Source organism: Scyliorhinus torazame, chromosome 11, assembly GCF_047496885.1.
Source record: "Scyliorhinus torazame isolate Kashiwa2021f chromosome 11, sScyTor2.1, whole genome shotgun sequence".
In the NCBI taxonomy this organism is placed as follows: Eukaryota; Metazoa; Chordata; class Chondrichthyes; order Carcharhiniformes; family Scyliorhinidae; genus Scyliorhinus; species Scyliorhinus torazame.
Window position 1 is genome coordinate 90,302,452 of NC_092717.1, and position 16,574 is coordinate 90,319,025.

The 16,574-nt window shown below is 43.7% G+C and overlaps 1 protein-coding gene across 8 annotated transcripts in view; it reads left to right on the forward strand.

The window, feature by feature from the left end:
- LOC140385372 (transmembrane protein 200A-like) overlaps positions 1-16,574 on the forward strand; it is an 83,835-nt gene that overhangs the window by 49,624 nt on the left and 17,637 nt on the right. For 2 of the 8 annotated variants that reach the window (XM_072467464.1, XM_072467459.1), the window contains exon 3: positions 14,037-14,188. The exons of the other annotated variants lie outside the window; for them this stretch is intronic. The gene's annotated coding sequence lies outside the window, so the exon portion shown is untranslated. The remainder of the gene's footprint in view (positions 1-14,036; positions 14,189-16,574) is intronic. 8 annotated transcript variants of the gene reach the window in all.

Sequence of the window (16,574 nt, forward strand, 5' to 3'; positions counted from 1 at the left end):
TTGAGAGTCAAGGGATATGGTGATCAGGCAGGAAAATAGAGTTGAGGTCAAAGACCAGCCATGATCTATTAAGTGATAGAGCAGGCTTGAGAGGCTATATGGCCAATTCCTGCTCCTATTTTGTGCAGGTAGATTGCAGGCAGAAGAATGTAGATGAGCAGAGTTACTTTAGAGCCTCATAACAAAACTATTGGAAAAACGCAGTTTAGGGGGGAAAAAAGCATGAACAAGTGTTTTGAGAATACCTGACATAAAGAAAGCGATATGGAGGTAAAAGTAGAAAGTGTTGCTGATAAACAGGATGTGGAGTTTGAAATCAGGGACTAAATACCTCCCTGTGGTGACGCTATGGAGATAACTGGTAGAAGCCTAACTTCTATCACTGAGTGGCATTTGTATCTCAAGCACATTAAGAATCTTTGTCAGTCGTGAGTTATTTGCTCATTGCTATGATCATTTTTTTTTAAACATAGAATTTACAGTGCAGAAGGAGGCCATTTGGCCCATCGAGTCTGCACCGGCTCTTGGAAAGAGCACCCTACCCAAGGTCAACACCTCCACCCTATCCCCATAACCCAGTAACCTCACCCAACCCCACCCAACACTAAGGGCAATTTTGGACACGAAGGGCAATTTATCATGGCCAATCCACCTAACCTGCTCATCTTTGGACTGTGGGAGGAAACCGGAGCACCCGGAGAAAACCCACGCACACACTGGGAGGATGTGCAGACTCCGCACAGACAGTGTCCCAAGCCGGAATCGAACCTGGGACCCTGGAGCTGTGAAGCAATTGTGCTATCCACAATGCTACCGTGCTGCCCCAGATTGTTATATATAACTTTTATATCTTTTACTTATGCATCATAAATATAATAAAACACATTACATTAGCAGAAAAATAAGAATGCAAGTGATGTAAGAAAAAGTTAAAATATACAAGAAGATTATGAATAAATAACATTCAGATAAAATAAAATCCATTCAAAATTACAAATGCCTCCAGTTAGATCCAGATTATATCTAGTCATATATTTGGGGTGGCAAAATCAATTTAGAGAAGTCATGAATATTTGCTGTTCATTACAACTCCATAGGTTTGAGAATCTGTCAGAAGTTAGTTTTTAATATGAATTAAGTTTATCCCACTTTTTTGCTTCAATTTTGTCATTGCCGGTATTCCTATTGTTCCCATTCTCTGCTTCAATTTCAGTCCAAAGCAAGTAGAAGTTTTATTTACTCTATGCATCTAGAATTTCACTTAGTTCATGTAGATTTTGAGAGTAGAGTGTTAACTTGTTCACTGATCAGTGTTATCTGAAGCCTAATCCCTCTATCATTGATGGCAGAGCAGTGAGTATTGGGCATAATCTTCACACCATTTTTGGCCAATCCACCCTCTAAATGTCCCATTGTCCCCTGTCTCTATTTTCAGAAGGCAATCGAAAAGGTCCCACACAAGAGGTTAGTAAACAAAATTTGAAGGCATGGGTTTGGGAGTAAAATGCAGGCAATTATTGAGAATTGGTTAATGGGCAGAATAAACAGCTCATTCTCAGGTTGGCAGGCGTGATTAGTGACGCATCACAAGGATCAGTGCTTGGGAATCCAGCTGATACCAATCTATGGGTAGAATTTAAAGGCCGCAAGGAACCGTGCGGACTGATTAGATTGTGGGAGAGAGCCAAATCGAGAACCGTGCTGGGCGGCAAGAGGTTGGCAGTCTAACCGGCCTGCTCCCGTTGGCCCCAGATCCCGCCTAGATGCGGCGTGAAGTTAACTGAGGCCAATTAAGGGCAATCTCCATCTCATTAGCGAGATGGAAGCCCGGTCTTGCGGCCTCCTGTGATCTTACCGACTCCCCAGTGAGAGGCCACGCAGGTGCCATGTGGTACTGGTCCACACAAACGTGGACCAGATGTTACTGCACCGTGGCGGTCTCCAAGGCTATTGGAGACCCCTGGGTGGTTAGGAATAGGGCAGGCTGGCACCCTGGCTCACCATTAGTCCCCCTGTCACTGCTAAGGTGCCAGGTGGCACTGCCAAGGGCTGGGGCCTCAGCGGACCATGCCCATGAAAAGAGGGATGGGCGTGTAGTCATTTGGGATGGCCACTTACAACAAGAAACATGGACGTTCGCAAAGCCTAAAGGGAAATGTGGACAATGTAAGATTCAGGCAGGCACAGAGCCTGAATATATATTTCTGAGCAAAGAATCCAGACAGCATCGAAACCCCCAACCGATTAGCATTTTAATGGCCCATCTCCGTGAGACAAAGGATTGATACTCGGGTAACCGATACAAGTCCAGGCATTTCGGAGCCACTCTCTTTACTCAGGAAGCATAAACAACAGGATCAACAACCGCTTAGGACATGCCCAGCCATCAAGGCACCCGCCCCTTTATTGGCTCAGATCGAAGGCAGTGATCGAGAACTGCCCAATTAATTGGGTCCAAACCTAAGGACTGCCCAAAAGAGCGAAAAACTCACCAAGGATAAAGAGAGACACTGCCATGTGTTCGATCTCTTTTGGACCTGGCGTTCCGGCAATGTCCATCTGCAATCGTAGCACCACCAGGTTCAGGTTTAACGCTCGCTACCAGACGGATGAGCCCAGCTGAGCAGCAGTTACTTCTCCAGATCCAGTAGATCCAGATTCAAACAAAGGCCACTGTTCCTCTTACCTAAGCCGGGTGCCTGAAGTAAATTACAGGTTGTTATAGTTGTTAGGTGTAGTTTAACTAGTAGTGTTTATGTTGCATGTGTAAGTTCATCATGTGTAAATAAAGTACCATTGAACTTGAACTAACTAACTGGTTGTTTGGCCCTTTGATTGATACCCGGTTGAACCTTGTGGCGGTATCATTTGATACCTGGCGACTCGGAAAGTAATATAATATCTATATTTAAAGAAAGAGGGGCAGCCTTATTGACTGCCATATTTATAGCAGGTAAAAAAGGCAACAGGAGGGGTGGGGGGGCAGGGTGAAGTGCGAGTATGAAGGGTGGGGGTCCTGTGGAGGGGGCCCAACAGGAGCGTAGGAAGGCTAGATAAGGGGGGCCCTCAGCGACCCCATAGCGGAGTGTCCTCACTTTACGGGTGTGGCATAAAGCCTATGTGTGGGGGTGACATGCCCCTGGGTGGGGGTGTGGAGGACCATCAAGCTCACTTCTGGGTCGGGGCACCCTTTCAAAATTAAGTTTAGCTTCCCAGTGGTGAGCAAATGGGGCTCTGCCGTGGAGAAACTCCCCTGAGCCCAAAAAAGTGACTTAAGTGTGGTTAGATAGCAGTGGAGAACTCGCTGAAAGAGCTGGGAAGAAACTCCCAGCAAAACCCGCCTGAAAAGACACTAGAAACATTTCCGCTAGGTCAGTGATTTGGATGTGGGGCCGAAATGTAATATTTCTAAGTATGCCGATGACACACAACTAGGTGGGAATGTGAGTCTGTGCGGAACATGCAAAAGGGCTACAAGGTATTTAGACCGAATAAGTGAGTGGGCAAGAACATGGCGGATAGAACAAATGAAAATTATGAACTTTAGGAAAAAGAGAAGTGCGAAGTACGTTTAAATGATGAGTGTTTGGGAAGTGTCGCTTGACAAAAGGACCTGCGTGTCATTGTTCATGAGTCACTGAAAGCTAACATGTAGGTGCAGCAAGCAATTAGGAAGACAAATGGCATGCTGTTCTTTAATGCAAGACTATTTGAATACAGGAGTAAAGATGTCTTGCGGCAATTGCATAGAACCCTTGTGAGATCGCAGCCGGAGTATTACATAGAGTTTTTGTTTCCTTGCTTAAGGAAAAATATACTTGCCGTGTAGGGAGTCCAATGAAGGTTTGCCAGACTGGTTCCTGGGATGACACGATTGTCCTATGAAGAGAGACTGTGGAGACTGGACCTGTGTTCTCGGAGTTTAGAAGAAAATTAGGCAATCTCATGAAACTTACAAAATTCCTACAGAGCTCGACAAGGCAGATGCAGGAAAGGTATTTCCCCAACTCGGGGGTCTAGAACAGGGCACACAGTCGCAAAATAAAGGTTAGATCGCTTAGGACTAAGATGAGGAGGAATTCCTTCAGCCAAGGATGGTGAGCCTTTGGCATTCTCTACCCGAGAGGGCTGTGGAGGTTCAGTTATTGAACGTATTGAAGTCAGAAATCCTTAAATTTCGATGATAAAGACATCAAGGGATATGGGGATAGTGAGGGAAAATGATGTTCGGGTAAAAGATCAAGAATGGTCTTGTTGAATGGCAGAGCAGGTTGGAGATGCTGTATGGTCTACTTCTGCCCCCATTTTCTATGTTCTTTTGCACAAGAAATTTCTATTTGGGCCTACTTCACTGTTTTGGCCTTCCATTGATGCTTCTCAATTCCTGCAACCTCCACGACAGATGTTTTGCATTGTAACCTGAATTCCAGCCGTGCTGCCTTTTGATTCCTATCGGCAATGTGCTTTACATTTTGCTTTAGATGCATCTATTATCTATGAAGCTTTACATTTGACAGGTTTTTATTTCTCACATTGTATTGTATACTTTTTTTTAGGTACTTACTTATATTGTACATTTTTCAATGTTTTAGCCATGGTTTGCACTTTGCATGTATGATGAGGAAAATCATGTGCTCAGGTTTATACACTGAATTAACTCCAATATTGCATTGTGCATTTCTTTTAACATGTTCACATATTGCATTTTATTTCAAATGCTGTTTATTGTTTCAATTTTTGATAATTTTTATTTTCTAAATACTGATGTTATAAACTAGGTGATTTAAAACATCTCATGACAAGGACATAGGAACATGGAAATTAGGAGCAGAAGTAGGCAATTCAGCCCTTCGAACTTGCTCCGCCATTCAATCAGATCATGGCTGATCTCTTCCTGGTCTCAAATACACCTCCCTACCTTTTCCCCATTTCCCTTTTGTTAAATCAGAAATATATCTATCTCCTTCTTGTAACCATTTAATGACTCCAATTACACCGCACTGTGTGTGAGGCAGCAAATTCCACAAATTCACCACCTTCTGCAAGAAGTTGTTCCCTCAATTGTAAATCTACCGCCTGCCTCTCGACCTCTATCTCTTACCTCTCATTCTTGGTTTCCCTTCAAGAGGGAAAATTTGGTCCACGTTTACTTTATCAATCCCTTTTAGTATTTTATCTACCTTGATCACATCCCCTCTTATCCTTCTAAACTCCAGTGTATATAAGCCCAAAGTATTTAATCTCTCCTCGTACATCAACCCTTCATCGCCGGAATCAGTCTGGTGAATTTCCTCTGAACTGCCTCCAATGCCACCACATCCTTCCTCAAATAAGGAGACCAAAACCGAACACAACACTCCAGATGTGGTCATACCAACACTTCTCTACTTTTATACTCTAGTCCTTTTGCAATAAATGCTAACATTCCATTTGCCTTTTTAATTACACGCTGTACCTGCATACCGACTTTCTGCGATTCATGAAGAAAGACATCCAGACCCCTCTGCCCAGACGCATTTTAAATCTGCTTTTCATTTGGATAATTTCCCTTTCTATTTTTTCGGCCAAAATGGATAACTTCACACTTATCCACTTTAAACACCATCTGTCACCAATCTCCTAGCCTATCTATACTATGTCCACAGGCTCCCCATTATCCACCTTGCTGATTAAGTCCTCAAAGAACTCGAGCAAATTTGTCAAGCATGACTTACCCTTCATAAAACATGCTGACAATGATGGATTGAAATTTGTCTTTCCAAATGTTCAGTTATCTCCTCCTTAATGATTGATTCCAGCAACTTTCCCACAGAGATGTTAAGCTTAACCGATCTATAGTTTCGTACTTTTTGCCTCTCTCCCTTTTTGACTAGGGGTGTCACATTTGCCTGTTTCCAATCCACCAGGACCCTTCCAGAATCCAGGGAATTCTGAAATATCCTAACCAATGTATCCACTATCTCTGCTGCCACCTCCCTTAATATCCCAGGGTGCAGTCCGTCAGGTCCTGGAGACTTATCTGCATTTAATCCCATTAGTTCATTCAATACTGTCTACCTAGTGCTGATTATTGCACCAAGTTCCTCTCCAGTAACTAGTTTTTGGAAGCTTGTTATCATCTCCTACCAAATATTGGTTCAGTGCCTCTGCCAGCTCCCCATTATTACCTCACCAGTATCACGTCTAAAGGGCCAACATTTACTTTAGCTATTCTCTTGTTCTGTGTATACTTATTTATAGAAGCTTTTGGTATCGGTGTTTATGTTTTCTGCTAGTTTCCTTTCGTAGTTCATCTTGGCTCTTTTGATTTTATTTTTAGTAGCCTTTTGCTTAACCTTAATGTCCCCGCATTCCTCCAGATTACCACTAGCTTTTGCAGTATGAGATGCCCTAGTTTTTGCCTTTTATGTCTTCCTTGACTTCCTTGTTTAGCCATGGAATATTCCATTTACAATTCCTCTTCCTCTCAGGAAGATACCTTAATTTTTATTTTAAAAAAAATATATTTTTATTCTCCTTTTTCACATTTTCTCCCACATTTACACCCATCAACAATAAACAATAATCAGCAAGATATGTCAATCCCCATAATAACAACGATCCCATCCGCCCACCAACCCCCAAACATCAGCCCGCATGTTTACATAAACAAATGACAAAAAGGAATCGGGGATTACCCGTAGTCACCCTGAATCTACACAGCCCCCCACCCTCCCCAACTAATGTTCGATGTTATCCAGTTCTTGAAAGTGCATAATAAATAGTGACCATGACTTATAGAACCCTTCAGAGCTTCCCCTCAGTTCGAACTTAACCTTCTCAAGGGTCAAGTATTCCAACAGGTTCCCCCCCGCCACGCCAGGGCACTGGGTGGAGAGGCTGCTCTCCATCCCAGCAGGATCTGCCTTCGGGCAATCAACGAGGCGAAGGCTATGATATCTGCCTCCGCTCCCGTTTCCAACCCTGGCTGGTCCGACACCCCGAATATGGCCTCCTGGGGACCAGGGTCCAGTTTCACACGCACCACCTTGGAAATTACCCTAAACACCTCCTTCCAGTACTTGCCTAGCTTTGGACAGGACCAAAGCAAATGAACGTGATTCGCCGACCCCCCCCCCCCCCCCCGCAACCCCCCCGCAACGCTCACACACATCCTCTACTCCTTCAAAAAATCGGCTCATCCTCGCCCTCGTGAGGTGCGCTCTATATACCACCTTCAGCTATATCAGCCCCAACCTCGCACATGAGGTGGAGGCATTCACTCTCCGGAGCGCCTCACACCTGACCCCCTCCTCTATAACCTTTCCCAGTTCTTCCTCCCACTTTGCTTTGATTCCTTCCCGTGGTGCCTTATCCTCTTCCAGAATAGGTCCGTACACCGCTGACACTGCCCCCTTCTCCAGTCCCCTTGTCGTCAACACCTCCTCCAGCAATGTGGAGGCCCGTTCCTCTGGGAAGCTCTGTATCTCCTTCCTGGCAAAATCCCGAACCTGCATGTACCTAATCACTTCTCCCTGCTCTAGCCCATACTTCGCTTCCAGCTCCCTCAATCCTGCAAACTGACCCCGAAGAAACAAATCTTTTAGCGTCTTAATCCCCTTCTCTTCCCATTTCCGAAAACTTCCATCCCACCTCCCTGGCTCAAATCTGTGGTTCCCCTGAATCGGCATTTCCCTTGGCCCTAAACCCAACCCGAAGTGTTGGCGAAACTGCCTCCAGATTTTCAATGAAGCTATTATTACCGGACTCCCTGAATATTTCACCGGAGCTATCGGGAGCGGCTCTGTTGCAAGTGCCTTCAGCCCCGACCTCCTGCACAAACTCTCCTCCATTCTGACCCACTGAGAATCAACCCCTCTGACCCAGCTCCGCACTTTCTCCACGTTCGCCGCCCAGTAGTAGTACAACAGGTTCGGGAGACCCAAACCCCCTGCCTGCCTTCTGCTCTGCAGCAGCACCTTTCTCACTCTGGCCACCTTCCCTCCCCATATGAATGAGATAATCCTTCCCTCAATCTCCCTGAAAAAAGACTTTGGCAGGAAAATCGGTAGGCATTGAAATATAAACTGGAATCGCGGCAACACATTCATTTTAACTTTTGGATTTCGGCGGGAGCGGTGCGCAAGTGATTTCTGGCAGGTAAGTTTCTCCTTTAAAAAGACTTACCTTCACAGGAGCAGGCCATTGGATTTCGGCGGGAGTGGTGCGCAAGTGATTTCTGGCAGGTACGTTTCTCCTTTAAAAACACTTACCTTCACAGGAGCAGGCTTTTGGATTTCGGTGGGAGCGGTGCGCAAGTGATTTCTGGGAGGTAAGTTTCTCCTTTAAAAACACTTACCTGGTCCTGTTGCTGTTGTTCTTTTCTGTTTTATTTTATTTTATTTTTTTAAATATAAGGCGGGAACCGGAAGTTCGACTTCTGGGAAGGCCCCCCCCCCCCCCCCCCAAATAAATTCTGGTGGAGAGAAAACCCGAGACACTACACGTGTAGTGTCTCCCACCCACCCTCCTCCTCTAACCTAATAATAAGATCCATTGGTGTGAGGTAAGTGCCATATTATACTATTATTATTAGCATTATTATATTATTAGCATTGCGCAGGTCAAGGAGACACAGCCGGAGTGAGAGAGATACAGACAGTGAGAATTTGGTAGTTTGGTGCAGTGAGGTAACCAGGAAAGGTAAGTGGTTAATCTAAATGTGCTGTTTTTCAGTTAAAAGTGCAGGGTAGATTAGTGTCTGATTGGCTGAAACTGCCCCCACCATAAACTTAAATTAAACTAATTAATTAATTAGTGATGGCTGGTCAGGTGATGTGCTTGAGCTGCTTGATGTGGGAGCTGGCAGATCCCATTGCGAGCTGCAGCGACCACATCTGCAGTAAATGTTGGCTGCTCGAAGAGCTCCGGCTCAGAGTTGATGAGCTGGAGTCTGAGCTTCAAACACTAAGGCACATCCGGGAGGGGGAGACTTACCTGGACACTGTGTTTCAGGAGGCAGTAACACCTGTCAGAGTAAGTAGTTTAAATCCTGCCAGTGGCCAGGGACAGCAGGGTGTGACTGCAAGTCAGGCAGGTAAAGGGAACCAGCAGTCAGGAACTCAGGAGCCTCAGCCCTTGACTCTGTCCAACAGGTATGAGGCACTTGCTCCCTGTGTGGATGGCGAACAGGGCTGCAGGAAGGATGAGTCAGCTGACCAAGGCACCATGGTTCAGCAGGCCATTCAAGGGGAGGGAGTAAATAGGCAAGTTGTAGTTGTAGGGGATTCTATTATCAGGGGGATAGATAGTATCCTTTGTGAGCAGGACAAAGAGTCCCGCATGGTATGTTGCCTGCCCGGTGCTAGGGCGCGGGACATCTCTGACCGGCTTGAAAGGATACTGGAGAGGGAGGGGGAGGATCCAGTTGTTGTGGTCCATGTCGGTACCAACAACATAGGCAATTCTAGGAAAGAGGACATGTTTAGAGATTATAAAGAGCTAGGATTCAAATTTTAAAAAAACAGGTCCTCAAGGGTCATAATCTCCGGATTACTGCCCGAGCCACGTGCAAATTGGCATAGGGAGGCAAGAATAAGGGAAGTTAACACGTGGCTGAAAGAGTGGTGTGGGAATGAGGGGTTCCTTTTCATGGGACACTGGCATCAGTTTTGGGACAGGGGGGACCTATACCGTTGGGATGGCCTCCACCTTAACCGAGCTGGGACCAGTGTTCTGGCGAAAAGAGTAAATAGGGTGGTCAATAGGACTTTAAACTAAAGATTGGGGGGGAAGGGAAAGTCCGGGAACCAAGAGGTGAAGTAATCAGCGGGGAGCGTAGCTGCTTAGGAATACAAAAAAAACACGAACAGACAAAACTCAAGAGTGGTTACGATTGTCCCCATCCCATAAAATATGACAGTGTATGGAAAGACTCAATAAACCAAGGTCCACCACACTAAGAAAACAAAAAGGGACGGTCAATAGAGAATTAAAGGTGCTATATTTAAATGCGCGCAGTGTACGGAACAAGGTAGATGAGCTTGTGGCCCAGATTGTGACTGGCAGGTATGATGTGGTAGGCATCACAGAGACATGGTTGCAGGGGGTTCAGGACAGGCATTTAAACATCCAGGGATTCACAACCTATCGAAAAGACAGGGAGGTGGGCAGAGGGGGCGGGGTTGCCTTGTTAATTAGGAATGAAATTAAATCAATAGCACTAAACGACATAGGGTCAGATGATGTGGAGTCTGTGGGTAGAGTTGAGGAACCACAAAGGAAAAAAAACCATAATGGGAGTTATGTACAGGCCTCCTAACAGTGGTCCGGACCGGGGGCACAAAATGCACCACGAAATAGAAAGTGCATGTCAGAAAGGCAAGGTCACAGTGATCATGGGGGACTTCAATATGCAGGTGAACTGTGTAAATAATGCTGCCAGTGGACCCAAGGAAAGGGAATTCATTGAATGTTTACAGGAGGGCTTTTTGGAACAGCTTGTGATGGAGCCCACGAGGGAACAGGCCATTCTGGACTTCGTGTTATGTAATGAGCCAGACTTGATTAAAGATCTTAAAGTAAGGGAGCACTTAGGAGGCAGTGATCATAATATGGTCGAATTCAATCTCCAATTTGAAAGAAAGAAGGTAGAATCCGATGTAAAGGTGTTACAGTTAAATAAAGGTAACTACAGGGGCATGAGGGAGGAACTGACGAAAATCAACTGGGAGCAGAGCCTAGTGGGAAAGACAGTAGAACAGCAATGGCAGGAGTTTCTGGGAGTAATTGAGGACACAGTACAGAGGTTCATCCCAAAAAAAAGAAAGGTTGTCAGAGGGGGGATTAGGCAGCCATGGCTGACAAAGGAAGTTAGGGAATGCATCAAAGCAAAAGAGAAAGCCTATAATGTGGCAAAGAGTAGTGGGAAGTCAGAAGATTGGGAAGACTACAAAAACAAACAGAGGATAACAAAGAGAGAAATAAGGAAAGAGACGATCAAATTTGAAGGTAGGCTAGCCAGTAACATTAGGAATGATAGTAAAAGTTTCTTTAAATACATTAAAAACAAACGGGAGGCAAAAGCTGACATTGGGCCGCTCCAAAATGACGCTGGTAATTTTGTGATGGGAGACCAGGAAATAGCTGAGGAACTGAATAAGTACTTTGCGTCAGTCTTCACAGTAGAAGACATGAGCAATATCCCAACAATTCCGGAGAGTCAGGGGGCAGAGTTGAATATGTTAGCCATCACAAAGGAGAAAGTGCTAGAGAAACTAAGAGGTCTAAAAATTGATAAATCCCCGGGCCCAGATGGGCTACATCCTAGAGTTCTAAAGGAGATAGCTGAAGAAATAGTGGAGGTGTTAGTTATGATCTTTCAAAAGTCACTGGAGTCAGGGAAAGTCCCAGAGGATTGGAAAATCGCTGTTGTAACCCCCCTGTTCAAGAAGGGAACAAGGAAAAAGATGGAAAATTATAGGCCAATTAGCCTAACCTCGGTTGTTGGCAAGATTCTAGAATCCATTGTTAAGGATGAGATTTCTAAATTCTTGGAAGTGCAGGGTCGGATTAGGACAAGTCAGCATGGATTTAGTAAGGGGAGGTCGTGCCTGACAAACCTGTTAAGAGTTCTTTGAAGAGATAACAAATAGGTTAGACCAAGGAGAGCCAATGGATGTTATCTATCTTGACTTCCAAAAGGCCTTTGATAAGGTGCCTCACGGGAGACTGTTGAGTAAAATAAGGGCCCATGGTATTCGAGGCAAGGTACTAACATGGATTGACGATTGGCTGTCAGGCAGAAGGCAGAGAGTTGGGATAAAAGGTTCTTTTTCGGAATGGCAACCGGTGACGAGTGGTGTCCCGCAGGGTTCAATGTTGGGGCCTCAGCTGTTCTCTTTATATATTAACGATCTAGATGACGGGACTGGGGGCATTCTGGCTAAGTTTGCCGATGATACAAAGATAGGTGGAGGGGCAGGTAGTATGGAGGAGGTGGGGAGGCTGCAGAAAGATTTAGACAGTTTAGGAGAGTGGTTCAAGAAATGGCTGATAATTCAATGTGGGCAAGTGCGAGGTCTTGCACTTTGGAAAAAAGAATAGAGGCATGGACTATTTTCTAAACGGTGACAAAATTCATAATGCTGAAGTGCAAAGGGACTTGGGAGTCCTAGTCCAGGATTCTCTAAAGGTAAGCTTGCAGGTTGAGTCCGTAATTAAGAAAGCAAATGCAATGTTGTCATTCATCTCAAGAGGCTTGGAATATAAAAGCAGGGATGTACTTCTGAAGCTTTATAAAGCATTAGTTAGGCCCCATTTAGAATACTGTGAGCAATTTTGGGCCCCACACCTCAGGAAGGACATACTGGCACTGGAGCGGGTCCAGCGGAGATTCACACGGATGATCCCAGGAATGGTAGGCCTAACATACAATGAACGTCTGAGAATCCTGGGATTATATTCATTGGAGTTTAGGAGGTTGAGGGGAGATCTAATAGAAACTTACAAGATAATGAATGGCTTAGATAGGGTGGACGTAGGGAAGTTGTTTCCATTAGCAGGGGAGACTAGGACCCCGGGGGCACAGCCTTAGAATAAAAGGGAGTCACTTTAGAACAGAGATGAGGAGCAATTTCTTCAGCCAGAGAGTGGTGGGTCTGTGGAATTCATTGCCACAGAGGGCGGTGGAGGCCGGGACGTTGAGTGTTTTTAAGGCAGAAGTTGATAAATTCTTGATTTCGCGAGGAATTAAGGGCTATGGAGAGAGAGCGGGTAAATGGAGTTGAAATCAGCCATGATTGAATGGTGGAGTGGACTCGATGGGCCGAATGGCCTTACTTCCGCTCCTATGTCTTCTGGTCTTATACCCATTTGTCTCTAATTGTGCCATCAGCTCATTGACCTTATTCCAAATACTGCGTGCATTTAGGTACAAGGTTTTTAAATATGTCCTCCCAATTTGTCCTTCCCTTGCAGGATTTTCTTGTGTGCTACACTTTTCACCCATTCTGACCTCCTTTATTAACCTCTGATAACACTCGGCCTCATCCCCAACTTTCACTCCCACAGTCATCTTACATTTTGATTTTTTACGTTTCCCTTCCTCTCCGTAGTCGTTAGAGTGACCTGTCTGTTCATCCTGTTAACCTCTACCTTCTCCTCACATGCTGACTTGCTGCTCTGGTTCCCATTAACCATTATACTTCTTGTAGTTTTACCCTTCCTCTTTCCCCCCCCCCCCCCATTTGTTAGATTAAAGCCCTTGTGGCCACCATATTTATCCTTTCCACTAGAACACTGGTCCCAGATCGGATTGGGTGGAGACCATCCCAACAATACAGATCCCTCCTGTCCCAATACTGATGCCAGTGCCCCATGAAATGGAACCACTCTTTCAGCCACATGTTTACTTCCCTAATTTTCTCACCCCTAGCCAATTTGCACGTGGCTTGGGTAATAATCCAGAGATTTCCTTCCCCTAAAGGACCTTAGTGAACCAAATGGGTGTTTATGACAATCTGCAACGGTTTAATGGCCATCATTAGGCTTTTCATTCCAGATTTTATTGAATTCAAAATTCACCATCTGCAGTGGCGGAATTAGAACCTGGGTTCCCAGAGCATTACCCTGGGTTTCTGTATTACTAGTCTAGTGACAATGCCACACTGCCACCACCTCCCCCGCCACATTGTTTTGCCAGACTCATGTTAGTCCACTGCACCTATCGTACCTCCTGAGTATTGCGTATTAAGCACCTCTTCTTTTCAAATTGCTTTTATTGTGGGTGATTAATACTCTTTTAAACTAATATTTGTTCTGCCAATTCTACTAGACTGCTATCTGTCCCTGAAAATGTCTTAGATTTATATTTCTGATTTGCATAGATTATAGAAAGCTTTATTTTTTCAATAAAACAATGAACTATTTTGCGTAAACTGTATTTTTCATCCTTGCTGAGGGGTTATTCAGGATGTACTCTGAAGAATAGATAATTGTCCATGTCTGTGATATAGCAAGAATTAATTTTGATTACTTACTTGAGATTTGGTTAGCAGCTGTGGAACAGAGGCAAGGTAATCAGTGGAGATTGCAGGTTCCTTGGTTACAGTTTGATGAGAAGCAATATATACCTGAAGTCAGCAAAGTGAAAACAGATACTGCCAGTCGGTGGAAATCTGATGCGGAGAACAGTGACAGTTTCATGAAGGTATACATGCTTGGAAAATGAAAGCTAATTGTGTGTGTGGTATGTCATCAGTTTGATGTCATTCTCGCTGAAATGCAATTTTTATTTCCATGGATAAATCTCCACATGTGTCTTCAAAAATAGAATTTGTTTCCACTTAACAGAAAGCAGTTTCCTGCAAAATAGATTGTTTCTATGGAAATACTCATGGTGGTACGGGTTTTCATCTTTTGAAAGGGGATAGTGGAGACTGTAGTGGTGAGTGATAATAAAAGGTGGAGAATTGAGACGAGAGAAATCAGAAAAAAAAACAGAGGCTAATGAGATTGGAGGGAATCGAGGAAGAGGACACAGACCGTTATTGGACAATAGCAGAAGAGGCACAAAGATACAAAAGGGTAGTCACTAAAGACAAAGGATAAAAATTTAAAAATTGAGACCAGCGATTGAAAGATCATAGCATTCATTGAGACAGCTGTGAAAAAATCTTGTCGGATTGTTGAAAATAGAGTATTTAACAAATTGTGAAACATTTCAAAAAATAATTAACTTTATCAATGGATCTTTTTTCTCTTGCATTACAGCTGTAAGAATCATATACACCATGTTTTCTGAAGGAGTTATTGTCTTGTTGTTGCTATGTTTGTGGTTTTAATAATTCAGGTCTCCAGTGCCTCTTTATTCTTTATAAAGGTGATAAGGGCATCAGAGGGTGGGATCTCCCCCTCTCTCATAGTCTTTATGGATGGGAGATGAGTGGGGCAGTGGCAGCTCTGCAATAGCAAGCAGATTATAGGCAGCCAGTGCAAATGGACCTCTGCAGGGAAACGAGAACTACACATTTCCAGGAGATTTCAGTGGGATGAGGGAATTTAATTTGAGTGTAAAAGGAGAAGAAACTGCTGTTTCATGTGAATTGGATGGAAGGAGATTGCAGAAGAGATATGAGATACACATTCACTTGTTCAGAAGTAATTGAGCTGCAATAAAGTCTGGTGATGCTGAAAATAGGCTGGGGGAGAACTCTAACTGGAAGAGGGTTTTTTTTTTGCATCTTAAATAATTGCTTTGTAAACCAGATTATGTGATGCCATTGTAAAATTGCAGTGTGTTTTGTTGTTTTAGTTAAAAATTAATATTTGGGTTTTATTCGGTCATGTAATATAGATATCTGTTTTGTAGTTTTGAGTTTAAAATACATATAGGTACTGTTAATAATTTGCATTCATAAATGTTTAGGAATTGCCTGTATCTATTGCGAACAGAGAAATGAAATGCTGATTCATAATTCAGTAATTTTCCAATGAATCTTTAAAGCGTAGCATCTAACGTGCTAATGCTGATAACAATAATTGTATGGAACAGACTGCATTAGTTATCTCTTCAATCTGGTTCATCCATTATTTCCGAAGGGAATCTGTTTATCAGCGCATTATAGTTTAGCTTTTTTGAACCTCCGGTATCCACAGCTTATGTACGTGGTAGTTGAACATGGAGATTGTTGAATAGTTTAATAACACTCAGCTCATAGACAGTAAGACTGCAAAAACTGAGTAAGAAACTAAATGCAATTCTTAATGATTTTATTTAAATTATTTTAAAAAATATTTGTTGCCATGCTTCGTGCCAAGTTCCAGTCATTCTGAGGGCATTATGAATCATTCACACATTGCAGGATTGAAGTTACAAGTGGGCAGGTTTCCTTCCATGGAGGGCATTTGTCTAGGCAATTGGAATTGGTAGTTGCCCTCCGAATCAATTTTCCCAACACCACTGGTTTCCAAATCTGAACCAAACTGCAGGGAAGAACCTGATGGAAGTCCGAGCTCTCACCAGATGGAAACTCTTCCCTATGGACATCTGAGAGACTGGCCAATAGCAGCAATAGTATGAAAGTACATTCCAACCAGGGATTAATTAGGGTTGGAGGATAGGAGTGCAGTAACATTCCTTTCATAAGCAGGTGTAGAAATGCATCTCAGTTATTGAACATTAACTTTGATTTTTAAATGCTTTCTGTAATCATTTAAGAGAGCAATTCTTCACTGCTGCTTATTGAATTAACTATGAAATACAAAATGTAACTGAAATGTGGTAATGTTTTTGGAGTATTTGTCTGAAATCTCACTGCTGATTTTTACATTACTCTTTTTAATGAAATTATGAACCAGTAAGTGTTACAGGCCCTATGCTGTGCCAAGGAATCACACGCATGCATTTCTCCATTTCAAGCAAAACATGTGAGCAGTTATAATGGAAACTTAATGGGGTCGATGTTCATTAGCTTTGCCTGAATTTAAAGGAGTGATAATAACCTCAAAATGGGGTCGGCTGCCTGACTGCCCCATTAATATCAGCGATGTGGCCAGCTCCATGTTGAGCCTACCTCTGAGTGTCCAAAACATCA